We start from the raw sequence: 21,721 nt of genomic DNA on the forward strand, positions 1-21,721 counted from the left end.
CCACTTACGGTGACGCACAAAACGTGGAAATAAGGGCACGAAAATCCACTAGTCGATGCAAAAGGAAGGATATCGAAATTCAATAGTGGTGAAACTCTTGGTCATTTTCATCCCACCTTCGAGGCCCATTTTGACCATCTTCCAGTGACGTACAAAACGTCGAAATAGGCGCACAAAAGGGTACGCGATGTAAAATTAACAACCTCGAAATTCGATAGTGGCGGAACAGTGTGTCATTTTCGTCCTACCTTGGAAGCCCATTTTGACCCATTTCTGGTGACGCACGAAACGTGGAAATGGGGGCACGAAACAGCACGAAAATTCAGTAGTCGATGCGAAAGGAAGGATATCGAAATTCGGTAGTGGCGGAGCAGTGGGTCATTTTCGTCCCACCTTCGAGGCCCATTTTGACCGTCTTCCAGTGACGCACAAAACGTCGAAATAGACGTACAAAAGGGTACGCGATGTGAAATTAACAACCTCGAAATTTCATAGTAGCGGAACTCTTGGTCATTTTCGTCCCATCTTGGAAGCCCATTTTGACCCACTTTCGGTGACGCACTAAACGTGGAAATAAGGGCACGAAACGGCACGAAAATCCACTAGTCGATGCAAAAGGAAGGATATCGAAATTCAGTAGTGGCGAAATTCTTGGTCATTTTCATCCCACCTTCGAGCCCATTTTGACCATCTTCCAGTGACGTACAAAACGTCGAAATAGGCGCACAAAAGGGTACGCGATGTAAAATTAACAACCTCGAAATTCGATAGTGGCGGAACAGTGTGTCATTTTCGTCCTACCTTGGAAGCCCATTTTGACCCATTTCTGGTGACGCACGAAACGTGGAAATGGGGGCACGAAACAGCACGAAAATTCAGTAGTCGATGCGAAAGGAAGGATATCGAAATTCGGTAGTGGCGGAGCAGTGGGTCATTTTCGTCCCACCTTCGAGGCCCATTTTGACCGTCTTCCAGTGACGCACAAAACGTCGAAATAGACGTACAAAAGGGTACGCGATGTGAAATAAACGACCTCGAGATTTAATAGTGGCGGAACTCTTGATCGTTTTCGTCCCACCTTGGGGACTCATTTTAACCCACTTCCCACGACGTACAAAACGGAAGTAGACGCACAAAACGGCACAAAACGATGTGAAGGAAACAATCTCGAAATTCATTGGTGGCAGAAGAGCAATAACTTGTTCCGCCATATTTGTAGGCCCATTTTGACCCACTTCCGGTGATGCACAAAATGTGGGAATAGGCGCATAAAGCGACACAAAACACGCACAAAAGATGCAGAACAAAGTACCTTGAAATTCGTTGGTGGCGGAACAAGTTAATGACGCCGTGAGCACCAATATAAGTATATACTGTAGTTCTTACCAGTTGGCGCGGTGGGTCAGTGGTAGAGCGTTCACCTCCGGTGCTTGAGGTCCCTGGTTCGATCCCAGCTCGCGCAGTTTGTACTTTGTGGTGGACAAACACCGTGCTCGTGGATTTTCTCGGGGTTCTCCCGTTTCCTCTCACTTTCTTCATTTCATTCATTTCCTATCATCACCGTCTCCTTTTGCCTATCCGGCATAAGCGTGAGACGTAAAACTAAAGATTTCTTATCATTTTTTGTAGTTCTTACCATCAAGGCTGAGAACTGCACGGTCCAATTTTTTAGCCAAAGTAGAAGCCCAACCGGAATAGTGATGTCAACCGACTCGGCTTGGTTCAACTGAGCGTACAGCTTGAGCTGGCTTGGTTGGGATTACCCATCGACTGGGCTCAATTGAGCCAATGGCTTGAACCGGCTCGGTAAAGACGAGTCATCGGCTCGGCTCGATTGGAGCCAATGGCTCGAACCAGCTCTGTTGAAACGAGTCCATAGGCTGGGTTCGAGTCAGCTCAACTGAGCCGATGGCTCGAACGGGCTCGGTTGGGGTAAGCAATCAGCTCAATTCGGCTCGGCTCGTGTGAGCCATCGGCTGGAGCTGGCTCGGTTGGATGAGCTGTTGGCTCGGCTTATTTCTCGGTTCGGCTCGATAAGTGAATAAGCTGTGAGCGAGCCGCTTGAGCTGTTGACAACCCTAAGCCCGGGTCGAGCAGTTTTGAACATGTTTGGCTGGAGTCCCATAACTTCTAACAATTTTTGGCTCGAGCCCGAATACTTGCTCCTCCTGAGCTCAAACCAAGAACCTCGTGACCGATGTCCTTGCCTTCTGAAGATTTCTTGACGACCAAGATCGACAGTCAACTAATTTTTAGTATTCCGATACAAACCGCCTATATTCCATGTTTATACAGGTACACGGTGTTATAATGATAATTAATTATAGTAGTAGTAGTAGTATCATTGATTATTATATTGTCTATGTAGGATACTTGAAGATAGTAGTACTTGGAACTACACAAAGGATTTAGCTCGAAGTGGCTCGACTCGACTGGAAACTCGATCCGAATTCGAGTCGAGTTGGGGGAAATTTTTCGAGCCGAGATCTCAAGTCGAGCTCAAAGATGTCTGCTTCGAGTCGAGTCGAGTTTTAAAGAAAACTCGCTCGAACTCGCTGGTGCCCATTCCTATTGTATGCATGACGGGCATATAGAGTTCTTTCGAGGGGGATAGAACCATAAACATAATATATTTTAAAAAATACTTAGTTTCCTTGCTTTCTTCCCAGGGGGGGGAAGGGATGGTAGGTATCCAGCATTTCTTATAAGTACCTTATTTGAAATATATAAAACAGTAACAAGTGGACAACACAATACACACACATCTTCTTATCTTCAGTTTTAATTGCTGATTTCAATTACAATTAACAATTACAATTAACAATTACAAGTTTCAATTGTCAATTGCAATTAACAATTAAATGTTTCAATTGCACCCTTTGCAATTGACAATTAACAATTAAAAGTTTCAATTGCCTGGTGACCAATTAACAATTAACAATTGACGAAAATTTAATTGCAAATTTTATGATTGAATTCAATTGCAATTGAAATTAATTGTCAATTACAAATTGAAATCAATTGCAATTGAAATCAATTGCAATTGATTTTCAGAGCAATTACTTTCAATTGATTGATCAATTGCAATTGATTTCAATTGATTTTGCCCAACACTGGTGTATAGTTTCTTGGTGCAATCAATAGGTTAATAATGAACATTACTAATAGTATTGAAATGTAGCAAAGCTGGTTAGAAGTGCTTGAGAGAATTTCACTGAAATAGCAAATAATGATTATGCTTCCAATTTTTATGCTGCATTTCGAAGACTTGTAAATGTTAATTTGCAAATGTTATTATTGTACTTCCAATCAGCCTTACTTGAGCCAATTTTTTAATTGGATCACCACCATGGTCTTATGTCATGATTCGTGATGGATTAATAACATTAAAACTTGAAATTATTGATTTCTATCACTGTCTTCCTTTTATTAATCTACTAGATTATGCATGAGTATGTAAAGTTTTATAAAGCAGCTATTTCTATTTGTTTGACGAGAGATATCAGAGTAAAAACGATAAGAGATATTGTTTCTGTGGGTTCAATTCATCGTCCCAAGAATAGGTTTCATCTACTCCACTAATCTTCTGCTTCTATTCAAATCGGAAGTGGTATAAATCAATAATTTTCCGTTTCTACGTTATTCATTACGGGACAAGAACAGTTCGCGACAATCAAGTTTCTGGAATCGATTCACTAACTCAAGAACATATATTATCTCCATTCTTACCTTTTTTCTAATCTCGCGGGTTATATCATGCTTAGTAATAACATAAATTCTTTCCCCAGATCAGAACATCTACAATTTCGTTACAATTTAATTGAAGGAAGAAAACAAGTGAGAAATGTCTATATATTTCAATGATTAAGATAACTTTTAGAGGTCAGTAGTTTGTATAATAATGTTTTTACTAGCGTGTTGAGCAGTAGAATGATTTAGTATAGAAATAAAACGAGGCGATAGCAACAACGATCGCAGGATGTTGGATAGCCACACCGACCAAATGGCATAGCCTGCAAACTCTTCTGAAGGCCATTTGAAGATCATAACCACGAGAAGCCGAGAGAAGACGCCTGGTTTTTGTCTTCAATATGACAGTACAGAGGCGAAGAGTTTAGATTGAGAAAGCTTAAGACTTCGCATTTTCGGAAACTCTGGTTGGAGTATCAGATTAAATATTCTGTAGGTTACAGAATGCAAACGTTCGAAGGACAACAGAACGAAAAATCTGAGTTTTTGAATGATCATGTAATCAGTAATGTGGTCTTCCTTCAAAATGCTTGTTACGAAGCGCACAAGCTAAAACATCTTAGGAGGCATAGTATGTTAACATGTTCATAACTTAGAAATATTTGTGAGAAGACAAACAGTTGTAGAGACAATTTGTTAAAATGTATTTTTATATGCAGTAAAAAAATCTATTTAGCAGAATAGAAACTATCAATTATTACTGGAAACGAAGACACCATAAAAATAGTTTTTTCTCGATTTTTGTCAAAAAGAGTGCATAGAAATTTATACACAAGTATATAATTTTGTTCAGCTTGATGTTATGCATCGATTCATATGTGTCTCATCTTTGCACATATTGTATTTAAACACACATTAAACCGTAACATCTCACTAACCATATCGTTGACGTGATAGTCGTGGAATATCAACTTTTAGGTTTGCAAAAGAACTTACTTTTCGATTTTCTGAGTTAGAACTTACACTTATGCATATTAATTTATTTAACTCGATAAGGATTATCGATTGGCATATGTATATATCTTATATTTAGACTATTTTTGTAATAAGCTAGTAATATTCTAAACCTTGAGTTACTATTGTTTAGTTGACTATAGAAGTTTGTTCAATACTATGCACTTAGCTACACAAAATGATTATATAAAAACTTATAATAAGTAGTGTATAATGTAGTTAGAAACAAGTATAAAATTATTAATTTATACAATTTATTGTTTTCGTTTGGTTTTCTGTTTACAAAGTAGTTGTATTCACATCTAGTATTGGATGATATATAGAGGTATCGTGAGGAAGTATGTAGTGAAAGAATGACGTTACATGTTAAAAATAGAATTTTATTACCTGCAGTTCGTTTCTAAGTAATGTTGTCTTTTAATAATATCGATTGTTCTACACGAAGAGGTTAGGTAATTTAGATAAGTTACATGAAGTTCTGCTTCCATATAGTCGAATTATTGTTGAGCTGTCTTATGACGTGAGTGGACCAGGGTTTGAGATCCTGTAGAAATACTCAATTTTTGATTTCGATTCGCACTATGACGCAATTAATAACTCAAGTTATTTTCGTCACTTCCTCCAACTAGTGAAGAGCAATATTCCACAAGTTTCATTTTCGGCTTCAAACAATATGGTTTCTAGATTAAAAAAAACATTGACTAGTACATGATTCAAATTTATTTCGATGGAATTCGTTTCCTTACTACGTTATATTTGATCTATTGATTACTGACGGTTTCTTGTTTCCGAAATTATACCAAAAATAGTAATTTCCTCATTCGTTATAATGTTTATGGGTCAACAAAACATAGCTATTGGACGTTTCATATGCATAGTTTTGAAACTCAGTGTAAACAAATTATCCCGGAAGCATTGACGAAAGTACGTCATTCTTGACTGACCCATTGGATAGCTATTTGATTTTAAAATGAACAAATTACAGTTTACTCAAAGGCAAAGTACGATGGAGACGAACGTGATAATTTCTCAACACCGAGGCTGATCGTATCTTGTTGTATTCCGTAGCAGCAGGGATCAACATTCCGTGAATTCACATCAATTTGGTTAGGTTGAAATGTGATTATCCTACTGATTTATATGGGGGAATAATTTTTCTGTATTCTTTGGAATGAAGTGAAATTTCAATTGCAAGATAGTAATTATTTCTTATTCAAGTTTACTTAAATGTATCTTGATTTTTAAAAGAGAACTTTCTCTATACATGATAACCCAACTACATTTTTAGCGTTGAGGTGATATACAAGCCTCTATCGCTATTTGGAGCACTAACAGCAGTGAAACTCATAGAAACAATACTTCATCTCACACAAGAGTCTAACCACTCCTAATATCAAATGAACTATGAGAACTATTACTCTAGTCAACTAGCTACTATTGTAGCCCAACCAGAGTCTAATAGCTGCTACTGCTGACTTTTGAGACACATGATACATAAAGTAATATCTCTTAAATTTGTTGAATATGAAAATTATATACTACAAAAAAATTTAAATTTCACAAAGGAATGGATGTTGAAACAAATGACTTCGCACTTTTCTGATGGAAAAGCGACTTCTATTAAATTGCTTACATGTGTCATATTTCGATTCTTCACAACTTCCTGAAAATAAGCCATGGTGTACATAAACACCAGAAAGTCCTTATGAAGTCAGGGAGTAGATGGAATTGTCACAATGATCAACTTATTATAGATGTTTCAGAGTGTATATAGCATTCAAAAAATTGTGTACGTATGAAAAATGTAATATAATATCTGAACGACTATAAAGTAAAGGCTAAACGATAAATATATTTATGTTTTTTCTTATATTCTTTGTATTTGTTATATTATTTAGTAAATATTTATAATTTGTTTTATGTTATAATGATAAATAAAATACTTTCAAAAACTATAAGTAAGATATCCTTCCTTCAAGCAAGGACTCTATGCACAAACCCAATCTTCCAATCATTCATTAACGAAATTTAAACTCTCAATCATTCACTTATCCAATTATTAACCAATAATACAATCATGTAGAAAGTATATAGTGAAGTCTTCTCACGCCATTCGATTTTTGAAACCATTCCATCTCATTTAAACGATCATTCATTATCAATCACCCATAATCTATTATTAATGAATATATCTACCAATCACTCACTACCCGAGCCTCCGATTATCCATGGTTTGCCGTTCAATTATTTACCATTCAATCATCCATCATTCATTATTCAGTATTCGATCACTCAACTACAAAATATCCGTACACCTTATCACTTACTTTCCACCCATTTTTAATCAAATTATCCACTATTTGGCCAATCAGACACCGATCATATGATTATCCAATCGATTACCAGCCATAATTCATCAATCATACATCATTTATCATTCATGATTTACCATCCGATTATCCCATCACTCACATTCAATCTTCCAATCATCCATCATCTAATTATACAATTAACATCATTCTTTTGTCTATTTGTTAAGTTAGTTAATCCATCAAGCCATTGCTTACTCGGTTGTTCTATGAGGTTATCACACAATCTTCCAAATTAAACAGTTATCTAATTATCTATTCATCTAAAAGTTCATCTTTGAATCATCCAGTTATCTAATAATTTAATTATCTAATTAATTGATTAATTTGGTATTTTAAACAGTTTTAAGCTTCGATAATTTGTCAAAGAAATATTAAATTATAAACGACCACATTGAAGGTTAGGGACTGATTAGGATTGACTGTGTTTAAAGTCTTAATAAGAGATTTTCGGGGATTTTCGGGGATTTTGCCAATTTTGATTTATCTTTAGAAAGATTTGAAAAATCAATATATCACTCATGTAAGCAATTTAACGGAATCCGTTTTTCTATATAAAAAAAAAGTGCACGGTACTTTTAGGTTGAAATCAGTGAAATTAAGCCACGAAGATTTTAGTTCATTTCAAAGAAACCAGAAAAGTAATTTCTCGTATAAATTAAAGGACTAAAACACAGAGAGTACAGATATTTCCACATCGTTAAGGGGAAAATGTGTCTTCGATTTAAGACAATTCTTCAATGAAATAAACGTGGAACATTTTTCCAGAACAATATAACTCCTAAGTATAATACTGTGTATTATTATAAGTTGAAACATATTATAATATTAAAAATAATGTTTGAACATGAAATAACATTATCTACCTTAGCTAAATAGTTTGGAACAACGATCGAAAAGCAAAACAATGAATGGGTCATGTGATGTCAAATTATGTTAACTGTAAATGCTGAACATTTGGTTACATGAATACTGAACAATATATTACAACCACACAGAAAAGATTTTATATATATATATGTCACATTCTATGAATGGGAACTATGTCGTTTCGTTTGCATGCACGAATTTTCCATTCTTGATTTCCTGTGAGAGATATCTCGTATGGATGATAAAGATAGAAAAATAAGAAATGGCACAGAGACGATACAGCCTCGTTCCCTTTGTTCCCAGGAGGCCCAGTGGAAGATGGAAAACATCACATCATTGTCAGAGTAAAGGGACATGAAGAAAAGAGAGAAAAGGATATATACAACCTTGGTAGAAAGGGTATTAACATGCAGTTCGTTGTTTTCTTCCAGGAAAAACAGATTAGTAAGAAAAATAGGCAACGGATTACATTATAAAAAATCAGACAGAGACAGCATGGCTCCAAGACGACAAAGATTTTTTTACTCTCCTGAGGAAAGACAACGAAAATAGAGACAAAGACATATGCGATTCATTGTTAAAAATACTTAACTATTTGTCACAAAAATAGAATCATTTACAAGAACAATATCAGAAATGGAAGAAATAAAATGTAGGGCTAAAAGTATAATACGATAAATTAAAGTTACGTAAAATCAGAAGTCCTAATGATGGAAACTACATTAACTCAATTGATTGAATATACAATACATAATATGATACACTATCAATATACAGTATAATGTTATATATCCACACTTTTAAATTACATTCATTTTTCATTTAAGTTTGTAGTTTAGCATCTATTTTCTTCACTGAGGAAACATAAAATGCAAGCTCATGCTCTAACGGATCAAAATGAAATTTTTTCTAGTGACATTCAAATCTGGAATTACCTATATACGAAAGGACACACTTTTCTACACATCAATTATCTAGATTTGTAGAAAAATGTTTCCCTAAGGAGGATACAATTTGGATATGCGCCACAACATTTGATGAAATTCTGAATGAATCTGACTTACAATTGCGCGCATTAATAAAAGTATGTAGTTTTATGTAACAGTGGTGTGATAGAAGTTGGCACGTTGGTAATACACCAAAGCACAAATTCTCTTCACCATATAATTCATTTCCTACCGAAAATTTCCTTTCAATATCAGCGAATTATTATAATTAGGGATAACATTGTTAAGGAAAAAAATACAATAAGAGATTAGGGGCAAATTCGATTCTAACCTATCAATATTATTTTAGAGTACTATGCAGTAAACTTTTAATAACAACACAGGTTATGAGATTAATGAATAGTAATGACTTTAAATGTGCATAGATTTTAGCGTATGTCGAGATACCTAGTTACAAAACATCTCTTCCCAGTCCCCATATTGTTATAATATTTTATACTTCAGTGATTTACAGGGCCCGCGGTGGCTCAGTGGTAGAGCGTTCACCTCTGGTATGTGGTATCCCTGGTTTGACCCTAGCTTCTTCTAAGGAGGCTTTGTGGTAAACAAACAATGTGTGCGTGGATTTTGTCGGAGTTCTACCGTCTTTTCCCATATCCTTCATTCATTCTCGTCGTCATATTCTCTTTCACCCTATATGACATAACCACGGAACGTAAACTGAAAGAATTTCAGTAATTGCATATGGGATATTAAAAAATAATAATAGCGAAATTTCTTGCAAAACGGATGTATTCCAACTCTATCTGAATTGTTTTATTTCAAAAGTAATTAATAAACTTTTCATATATTTACGTAACATCGTCGATCAACTGGATGTAGAAAAAATAAATTAAAATATTATCACAGATATGAGTGATTTTTTTGGTCATGATCCAATAATAAATATATAGTGAGTTTCGATAATAATCTGCAACAATATTGACTGTTATTGGTGTCTAATCTGTACGTACAGACAAGCTTCACCATAAAAATTGAAATCGTTACTATTGGGTTCCACAGAATAATTAAAATTTAGGAATAAACTGGAGATATAGAATTTTTCTACAGGTGCATGGCACAAAATAATCATATAACTTATACCAAACTAACCACGGTATCGTTTAAAAATACATTTTCGTAAAATTTGTAAAATACCGTAAATTTGACTTGTGGTTTACTTATTTACTCTAGGCCACACCAGGAAATAGAAGTAGGACGGGATATATTTTAAAAATTAAATGCAAACTGCTACTCAAGTCTGTATCTGATCTGAAGCGTTGCATTCTCAGGAGATTTGAATATGTAACAACTCGAATCGAATATGAGAACTTTAGTTACGAAGGTCATGGGAGTATTTTTTAAAAAAAATATTTAGTAATGTTTTTTCTGCCAATAATGTAGTTATAAATATATAAGTTAAAAAAGCACATCGTTACCAAACACAACAGAAGCTATTAATATTTCATGTTTTAAAACAAAATATTTATGAATAAGTCCTGACTGACTGACTGATTAATCAACACTCAGACAATACCGCTTAAGTTAGAAACTTGAAATTTGGACAGAATATTGAATCTGAAATGTGAGATTTCACGAACGAAGGATTTTTAGAAATTCTACAGAGTAGGGTTGAAAGAGGGTGGCAGTGATTATCTTAAAATGCCAATATCTCGGAATCTCTGAAACTTAGACATGTCATTTGATATATGGGATTCTAATTTAAAATAGTTAGACATGTTTCCAGCGTTTTTTGATACTTGAAGTAGAAGAAAAGAAAAGGGCGAGAAGGATAAAGGGGTGGGAATTACAATTATTATAATAAGATTTTCATATTTCGGAATATAGTAAGGTCAGAGACATGAAATTCGGTATTTGGAATTCTCGTGTAAATAATTAGAAAGTGTTCTACCAGTTTCATATATTTACCCTAAAAGTGCAGAAAAACTCGGAAAACAAACACGGTGGGGTTACAATTGTTATAATTGGATGGCAATATCTCTAAGTTAGTTAAAGTAAGAGATATAAAACTTGATATTTAGACCTTTCATTTTAAATAATTAAAGACGTGGTTCAGCTCCTTTTTCTTAATATTTCGTATACAAAAGAAGAAGAAAATGCGTGAAGAAAAAAATTGAGGCTGAATGATTAAAATGAGATGGTCATATCTTGAAATCCTTTAAGATCAGATATATTTTATGGATTTGAGAGTTGCAAGGCCGTAGCCGGAGTAAATGGGGGACGTCTGGAACCAAAGTCCTCAGCTAGCCGAAGGCTGGTACCGGGTAATACACAGCAAGACATCCTTAATTTAACTAGGTCAACTTAGAAATTTTTATCTCTTTAATGTACTACATTTATATCAAATTAATTTTCTGCAAGAATGTAAGTATACATATAATTCAAACAGGCCAATTCTTTTTCGAATATTTGTACTTACTCTTAAGATAGCTCGCTCTGTAGATTTTGTGTCACATACCTGTAAAACAGTAAAGAAATAAAGTACAATTACTATTAAATATATAATGTGAAAGGAGGTGTAATAATGAGCTATAAAATTATACTAAATTTAAGAAGTCAAGAGTATTTCCTCTTCTTATTATAGATATTATAATAGAAGAAATCATATAACATTTTAAAGAAGGAATTAAGCTGAACATATTGCGAAAACTAAAAAATCTCATTGTAACAAAAATGAAAATTATTACCAATAAAATGAAACATCATTGAAGTAACATTTTTAATGTACACAGTGTGTATATATATAGTATACGTTTTCATATATATAATATATTGCTTTTAGTGTGTCATATACATAGTCAAATTTAAAAATAATCAAATGTTATATCACAGAAAACTACGTTTCTGAATCATCTGCTTGTAATATCTTTCTTCTTTTCCAAGATTGTTCCGTTAAGGTAAATAAACGGAAATAGACATATTGTGAAACTAAATATTAAAAAGGAAACACAAATACAGTATTGATTCCTAAATCCGAACACTCCAGAACTGTAACAATGTAAAGTCTGAACGAAAAATTCTAACAAATTTTGCCTTTGAATTTGAATGCTACTTTAGAATTTGAACACCTATCACAATGTTTGTTTAGGTTTGTTCGTATGTTTTCCCAGAAACGTAGTTATCTTATGTTTTTACTCCTCCAGTTTCCATGTGCATCATTATCATTCCTTTCCAAGATAAATACATGTTTGAAAGTTTTAAATTTTATTAATTTACATTTTTATTCAAATATTATTATTAACTCTTAATAGTTTACCTCCAGATTAAACGTAGTTACTATTGAAATCAATATAAAAATTCGAGGTCGCGAAATTCAGGAACAGAACAACCTAATTTCTATTATTTTAAATTACAAATTTCCTTCTGTCGCGTTTCCTTCTGGCCAGGAGCTAAATAATGTGGGCCCCATCGTCCCAACCAAGTCGACGGAGGAGCTGCTGAATGTTCTCTCCACTGAATTGTAGTCCCAGTTTTTCAGATGTCTTACCACTATTCGCCTCAATTGCTGCCTGAAGATCTTCATTTTGTACCTGTTTTAGTCTTCCAGTACACGGTACGTCTTCGAGTGTGTCGTCACCGTCCTTGAACTTGTTAACCCACCGCTGCACTGTGCGTGTATTCATGACAGACTCACCAAAGACCTGGCATATCTTCCGCCCCTTTGCAGCGTCGTATGACCCCAGTTTGAACTCGTATAGAATACATGCAATTATGACGCTCTGTGGAGGTCCCATGTTCACGCTGTTTTTACGCAAGTACACTTTGTAATTGAACTGCCACATCCAGGCAGTATGTTTGATATACCCACACCAACAACTAACCTTCGCCTTATCTTCATTCACATTCAACTCAAGGTGTGAGGGCCAATAGAATACAGACCTCCACAAAAAGCTACAAAACTTTCTTGGTTACGTTTATACATTCGTACGCTGTTATTTCATGAAGTATATGTAACTGTTGGAAAGTAAATACAAGAATATGGGCAACGTGGATATTAGTCACTATCGCAATATGATTAAGCTGGAAGATGTTACGAGATAGCTTGAGTCTGTGGTGATTATGTATTGATTTTTCTAGTTGATTAGTTATTACCAGATGAATAACTACTTTTTGCATCACAAATATAGAGTTATACTCTTTAATAAAAGGTGTCTGAGACTATATCTGTTGTTAAAATGACTAAGGTTTTAGTGTGGAATATAAATCTTAACAGTAACAGCAAGTCCATTTTCTTGTTCAAGACATGATAGGGGATTTCTCATAGAATGTTTGTGAATCTATTTATAAATTTATTTTAAAACCCAAAATATAATAAGCTATTCTTATTTTAAAAGAACGCAATAAATAATTGGGTAGAAGTGAAACTTATTTTTCATATAATATATAACATTCTTATTCGTACACATTGTTTTTTCAAACAAAATATTTAATTTCTCCATTAAACTACAATATTGTGCTAATTAATTGTCACATTTGGATACATTAGAGCTTCACAAACTCAAAAGCATAGAAAAATTAATTCGTAACAATTTAAATATTAATTAATAAGAAGAAACAATGAGAGAACCTCTGTTTTCGTGCAATTTTTTTATTTGTACACGGGTTGTTACACCATAAAAAAATCATAAGAAAGACTAGAAATTGGTAAGTCTTCTGATTCCACGACACGGTTTAGTTCATCTTTTGATTTAACACTGTGTTTACGAACGTGCCTTTTCAACTCTGTCCACAAATGTTCAATAGGGGTTAAATTCGGGTTTTGAAGTGGAGTTTGCAGCAATTTCGGCACGCTTCTAATCAACGAAGATATTATGTTTACTGTCTAGCCTTATGTTTACTGTCATTGTCCTGTTGAAATATGTAGACAGGGGCATACCCATTTTTTGCGACTCTGCTTGACAGTGTTCTTTAATATGTCACAATATACATTGGCATCCATAATGCCATCAATAAACTGTATGGTGCCAACTCCCTTCGATGACACACAGGCCCAAACCATTACTGACCCACCACCATGTTTAACTGTGGGGAGTGTGTTCATAATATTATTCTCTGTGTTTGGTTTTCTCCATACGCTATGTACCCCATCTGACCCAAAAGGGTTTATTTTCGTCTCATCTGACCATATAACACTATCCCAAAATTCTTGATCTTTAACATGATGTTCTTTTGCAAATGCAAGGCGCTTCTTGCGGAACTCCTTACTTATATACAGCCTCCTTCGTGCTATTCGACCATGATACCCATGTTTTATCAATAAACCCCGGACAATTTGGTCACGCATCTGCTTCCAGGACACATTTTTTACTAATGGACGTAGTTCGGGGGCACTTAATTTGGGATTTTCTCCAAGTCTTTGAAGAATGAAACGTTCTTCGCGTGCTTTTAATTTATGTTCCTTTGGTCTCCTCGGTAAATTTCTCGCTGAACCGTGCTCTCTGAATTTCTGTAATATGTATTGCACAGTGGAGTACGAACTATTAACTATACGTGCTATTTGACATAAAGAATTTCCTCTCAGTACTAAGTTTATAATTACTTTTTAGGTCGAAACTCAGCTCCTTCTGCTTACCCATTTTTACCCGTGGTGTTCGAAGAAAAGCATGCACTGCACCTACCACTAACACAAGAGTCACCTACACCACCCATACTGCTCCAATACAAAACGAAGAATACTCGTGAATGATAACATTATTTCCGATTAACAAGACACGTCATATTAATGTATGAATAGAAATGTTGCATGAAAACATGGTGTTTCTCTTTAATTATTACTATTGCATAGCTTTTAAAACTATTTTGGGTTGGTTTTTAAATTGAAATGTATGAGCAAAACCTCCTTTACTCGTAAGTTATAAACGTAGTAGATATAAAAATAATAAACGTAAAGTTACTTTTACTAAAAAATTCAGGTGTATGAATAAGAATGTTATAAACTGTATTAAGGATATATTCCTGTATCCCTGTATATTAAACAATACACAAATTTGCATTGAATTGACTCTGAATGGTGTACTTCTTTTAAAATACCAAGATCTCAAATTATCGACGTGTATATTGGTTCGGAATGTACATATGCATTATACAGAATTTCAAGCACATTAGCGTTCTTAAACTCACTTTGTAGTCTCATCAGAATCTCGAGATTTCTGTAAGCATCATTTACAATCAGGTTAAGACGAGTATTAAAGGAGATATTTGATGTCATTGATACGCTTAGATCAGTCATCTATTTGCAGTTGTATGCTATTTTATGTGGTATTTAAACTCCCTTTTCGAGGTACCGTTTCGTTCTTGTATAAAACATTATAGTATTTAACAATAGTTTGTTTATTTTTCACTAAGTAGAAAGTCCATTAATGCTATTTTGCAAACTGATGTGTTGCTCTCTAAACTTGTGTTACGGTAATTTTTTGAATAACCTGTATATAACAGTTTTCTTCTGACGGGAAATCCTACTCAATATTATTTAAGTGCAGAACATGGTGGAGGCATCCATATGGAGAACTGGCCTCTTGAACACCATCCCCTCTAATATTAATAGCAGTAATGTGTCAGGATTTCCTTAGTTTACACGAGGCATTACGTTTGCAACTACCACGTTATAAAACATTTAATTCTTTTATATCAACATAAAGCAATCGGTATTATTCTGCAAAAGTACTAGCGTTAAGTTATCTACAATACAAAACCTACTGAAAAATTGTAGTAAAATTTTTAAATTGTTTTGTGAAACGTCATAGAAATGTTACACTACATGTTTATGATGTTTATACCGAAACATAATATACCTAATGAACAAAATACAATGAGATATATTTTGTGAAGACTTGCTTTGTCTTCTAAAATATCATTCACTTCGTGTTTAAGATTATTTGTAGGATTTAAAATATTGCAAGAACGAAATAACACAATATTAAAACTTTAGAATGTGACCTTTTCAGTACTCATGCTTAGTGCTCTGTTTCCTGATTGTAAAAAAGAAATCGTCCTTTATTGATTTTAGGACATCTTTAAAAGTACTATACGCCTAAAGAGAATATTTGTCACAGTTAGTAAAAGACTGGACATTTATATACTGTATTTATAACTGCACATAAATACATAACAATTTCTTCTAGCAAAATAGAAAAGTATTGTCAATTATTATTGGCAACGAAAGATAGTCGTTGTAGTACCACAAAAATCCGTTATTTTTCCTATTGTGTTGAAACGTAAACATAAGAATTTACGCACAACCTCAACTGATATATGTTTTATACTTAGGCAATATTTTCAGTTAAACAGAAATTAAATTTGGGAGTGAAGGGTAATTTTAGACTATATCTCATGAAACATGCTATGTACCATCTTCTTGGTAGTGCCATAATTACGAGCTTAATGATAGTTTATTTTAATATAAGTTTCAGGCTCAATTTATTGTAGAATGGAACTCTTCATACTCCATCAATTTTTAGTTTTGCAAATTAAATGTTTTCTCTCCATTTAATCGAAAACTACAAATAAGCTTTTACTTTCATGCATTTAATTTTGTTAAGTTCAATAAGATGTACCGATCGGTATACGTTGAATTCGGACAAAGTTTTTTCCTATTGTTGTTAAATGTTACTAATATTGTTGAATTTTAAGAAAACAACGTTTACTTAACGTTTAACAGGTTTGTTGCCTGATATTTTTCTGTAATTTTTGTTCTAAATAAAATTTCTTAATTTTTCTGCGAAACTTTAATTAAGTTCAAGAGGATGATTCCGTACCAGACTTCGGAAATCTCCACATGGAGCAACGCAAGAAAGAAAAAAAGTCATTATAACTGCTATACTGATTATCGCAAATTTCGTGTTATTTTAACACAAACTGGTGGAATATGCACACAACCTCCAAATTTGATAGTCAATACTATAATACAGAACGAAACATCTTACGGAAAAATATTTCACTATTTTACTGTGCAAGACAAAATATACTCCTATACCAAGTATGGACAAGATGTATGAGTTCTATAGATCACGTAATATATAATATTTACTATCCTCGTGTTGATTTTGTTCAAAAGAGAAAAATCAAATGAAGTATTACATAGTCACTATACAAAATTGCCAACAAGAGAAGGATTGGAGTCACATGCGACCTTGAAACTTTAAAAGATCGAGAATAAGAAAGTTAACAAGTTGAACATTTATACCAATTTCAAAATTAGATCTAATAAAGAATGCTTATTTTTGAGTACGATATACTGAATATGTATTTTAGAGTGTAATATTTGTTTATTCTACATACTAATATTTGTATATCTCAGAGTGCATAATTTACTTAAGAATGTAGTATTGGTCTATTTCACAGAACGGAATTTATATACCTTGTAGTATAATATTATTCCTGGTTTATTGTAGACCAGATGCATACGAAGTATTATTCTTTTCGAGGACTTAAAGTATTTGACGTGATACCCAAAAATAGCAAAAGTGTAAACCATTATTACTAACGTTTCCATTACTCGTAATCAGTGGTGGCGATTTTACGTTAAATAGGAGTAAAACATGAACTGAACATTTGTATATCAATGTCACTTTTCCTGGTTGTTTCTAACATTTTGTTTGACGACAGGTTGTATAACTAATAGGATACTATTTTTTCAGTTAAAATACTGTGACTTATTTCGTATTTTATTAAATAAATTAACAAGAGCAACGCAAATAGGTACGTACTAGCTTTTGTGCTCTTAAAGAGCGAAAGTATAAGAAGAGATTTGATTCCTTGCCCATGAACTTCTTAAAATACTGTCTGGAAAATTGTGTGGCAGATTATTTAATAACAAATTCGCGAAACGTATAAATAAAAAGGATAATATTAATCATAGTAATGAATAATGAGGCTTGTTTTGCAGAAGTTGTACTGAAACTAGGAATTAATGAACAACTTACATTTTCAATTCCACGCATGCCATTAAATGTATTATTGCTCTTAGAAAACGAAAGACAGTAAATACTACCTATGAACAAGCATACGCTACGATATTAAAAGAAATATGCAATTGCTTTGAATTGTAATTTATACACAATTCCTGTAGCTTTCTTAACTCCATCAAAAGACAAATGACCAATACATACTCATGCAACGGCAAATATTATATGGCACCATTTTTTCCATGAACCAGTTGTAACGAGTCTTCCTTTCATTGTTCATACACAACAATTGCGTTGTTTAATAAAATTGTTACTGAAGATTTGAATCTAGTGTTTATTTTATGCTACATTTACTATCCTGATTAAAAATGGGAAGATTGGATCATAATACAAACATTTCACTTAGCAGAGAGGAGGGATCATTCCATCAAGTCTCTTCTGACGGGCTTCTTTTTCTGAACGAAATCAAATCGAAAGTTCTTCTTCTACTTCTTCTTCTTCTTCTTCTTCTTCTTATTATTATTATTATTATTATTATTATTATTATTATTAATAATAATAATAATAATAATTGATTTGATTTGATATTTTTGTTCTCTTGATTTGGGTTCGTTTGGGGGAATTAGGCGGACGGAGACGTTACTCAGTAATACATACAAAACTTAACATTTCCAAATGAAACTATATACTTTAAGGGGTCACTTCAAAAAAGTCGGAGGCAACTGCCCCTCTCGCCCCTAGTCGCCGCTCTGCTCATAATAATAATAATAATAATAATAATAATAATAATAATAATAATAATAATATTGTTAGTGTTTAATGGGAAACATGAACAAAGATGAGAAACTTGCAAATAGAAAGATCCCATTTGAGCTAAACAAGATAATGCGAATGAGTGTACAACCTCATGTGTAATTTTCGCGAAAATGGACAAAAGCTATTTTATTTGCAAATCTAAAAACTGATGTTGAATGAATACAATGTGCTTTTCAATGAGATGAAACTAATACTAGAATATACCGTCATTATCCTCTTCATTATAACACTAGCAAGACGACGGTGCTTTGTACAGTTAATGAGGTATGGCCTAAAATCATTATTAACTTTTAAATTTTAGTTTCTGTGTAGCTAAAATGTTCTCGAAAGATAAGACATATATCAGTGGATTGCCTAAGATGAAATTCAGATGCGCAGTTTTCAAAAAAATCGAAGAAAACGAACCTTTGTAGTGCTAAAATGTATGTTGCTTTTTCCCGTTAATAATTGATAATTTTTGGTTTGCTGGAAAAGATGGTATTTTGTATTTATTATATACTGTATATAACAAAATGTACTATTAGTTAGTAGATTGTATCTATTAATGTTTATCTTTCCCTAATAATGATACTCATATCCTTTGTGCACAACACGACTTGTAATAAAAGTTGATAACCATTCTGAGAAGAGCTGAAAATAAAAATATAAAACTTAATCCTAAAATTGAGTAAGAAAGTATACCTACGGTAAATCTAAGTCTGTCCTTAATCTCTCTTGCTATGCTTAACTTTGTATGACTTGGAAAAGTGTAAATTTTAAGTCATGTTGTCAATTTAAAGGAATTTTAAGGCTACCGTCATAATACGAATTATTTTTGAGTCTTAAGCAAGCTTGCAATTGAGGAACTGGTAAGTTTGCTATAGCGTTGATTAGGTCTGCAGCCGTGTAAATGGGAGCTTTGCAAGCCTATAGACGTAGCCGTGAAGGCTTGTGTAACGCTTTTAAAAGTTTGAATGCTATCATTATAATACGAGAAAAACAAGCTAGGAGAACAACATAAAACATTATGCTAATTAGATACAAAATGAATGATTAAGAATAAACTCTATCAATATAGTCAGTGTCAGTTCCTAAGATTCATTTGAGAACCAAGCCAAATAAATTTCTAACTCCTACGATTTTGAAGTCTTTCACCAGTCTTGAGATTTCAACATCTTTTCTATCATTAGATAGAAACAATATTTTAGTTCTTTTACCATTTCTACTTATAATTTTACATTTTTAAAAACAAAAAATCTGCTTAATACCGATTCTCAAGTATTTGTTTTCATAAAATTAGAGTCAAACAATTTTCTCCTGACTACAAGTTTTTTTGAGTTCTACATAGATTCCCAGTACTCTAAAATATTATAATAAATGAAACCTAAGTTAGAACTTAGTATTCTAATGAAACAGTTTTGAACCATTCAACTTGGTTTACAAGTGTTTGGGTTTCGCTATTTCGAATCTTTGATGTATTTTCAAATTTTTATCATACCAACAGTTTATATTAATGTATATATCCGGTTGGCAATATATATTAACACTTTATATTTTTTTCAACCTAGTAATTAAACAGATAGCCAATATTTTCTTCAAGTTTTTACATGTGTTGTGTATATATTCATTAAAACACAAAAAACTATTAAACATTACATTAGATTCCTTACGAAATCAACGTATTTTGTTTTAATATGCAAAATATAACTTTATATTTCATATTGAATTAACATAATATTGAGATTAGTTTACTATATGGCAAGTTGCTATATTACTATTAGCACTATACTATATTAGTAATTTTAAACATGTGACGTTAATATTATTATCTGTGCTTTGTACAATAGTTCCACTTAAGTCATTTCGGATCATAACATTATTATCAAGATTATTTTCTATAGAATTTAATATCATGACCATACTAAAATATTAGAATGAACTAAAATTATAAGTAAATCATTAATGATTTTTCGAAAAAATAATACTTCCAATTGAAAACTTTAGAGAGCTCCATTGATGATAGTAGGTGAATTTCGCCAGTGGTTTCGAATTTGGTATGTTCTACGAGATATTCCCATGTTTGGTAGTTTCTTTAAAATAGTCTACGATCTGTTAAGTTAAAAGCTTTGCACATAGCAATGCATTTAAGGTCTGTTTGCGACCTTTGTTTTTAAGACATGATATGTATATGTTCTTAACTGAAGCCATTTGCAATTAATTTAGATCTATAAAAGCCGGCCGTCATTATTCTCTAAAAGTAAACATTTGTTTATGATAACTTTTAGAAACAATTGCAGAACACATTATATAAGGTTTTTAGTTCGAATGGTATTTGTCATTATTCTTATATAGTGTTACATGTTTCAATTTAGATAGATGTAACATTCCAGCTGTTAACAAGATTTATGTTTTGTTAAGAACAAAACTATTTCTTTCAAACATGTTTTAATTCTGTAGTTAGATCTATGTGGTCCAAAAAGTACTTCACAGCTGATCCAAAAAACTTGCTTATTACTTCAATAACACCATTATTGGAATTTTTATGCTTTTGCTATTGGAGGTTACTAACTACTACACCTTGCAATATTTTAACTCTCAGTGCCAGTCATTATTATAATTATAATTATTTTGAATAATGTGTGAATAACATGATTCCCGTTCTTTTTCCTTCTAAATTTGAATTACTGAGGGAATCAAGTTGAATCTGTAATTTTTGTAAAAGTTTAAGACACTTTTTTGTGTACGTGGGAACTTATCAAAAACTCACTAAACGGCTATACGGATCATTGAATTTTTTCGCATGAATGAATTAACTGAAATCACTTTGTTTAGGTCGATTGTGTAATTCCTTTTAATTGGGAATCAGTATCGATCAAAAGCCATCATGAAGTCTGAAATTTTGAAGGAAGGCGTCTTCTCTAATTTTTCCATCGATATATCAAAGCTTCAGGGTTTAGTATTTGCTTATTTTAAATATTCTGTCCATTTACTAAAGTCGATGTGTAAATGAAAATGGAGTCTTTGCTATCCTAAAACTTTTCTCTCCACCAAACGACTGAAATGGAAGTGATGT

General features: G+C 33.0%; 1 protein-coding gene across 3 annotated transcripts in view; it reads right to left on the reverse strand.

Moving 5' to 3' along the window:
- The window catches only part of Dgk (diacyl glycerol kinase 1), a 527,084-nt gene that overhangs the window by 504,180 nt on the left and 1,183 nt on the right, over positions 1 to 21,721 (reverse strand). The gene's annotated exons all lie outside the window — the stretch shown is intronic.

This window comes from Thermobia domestica, chromosome 13, assembly GCF_964235325.1.
Source record: "Thermobia domestica chromosome 13, izTheDome1.hap1.1, whole genome shotgun sequence".
NCBI classification, from domain to species: Eukaryota; Metazoa; Arthropoda; class Insecta; order Zygentoma; family Lepismatidae; genus Thermobia; species Thermobia domestica.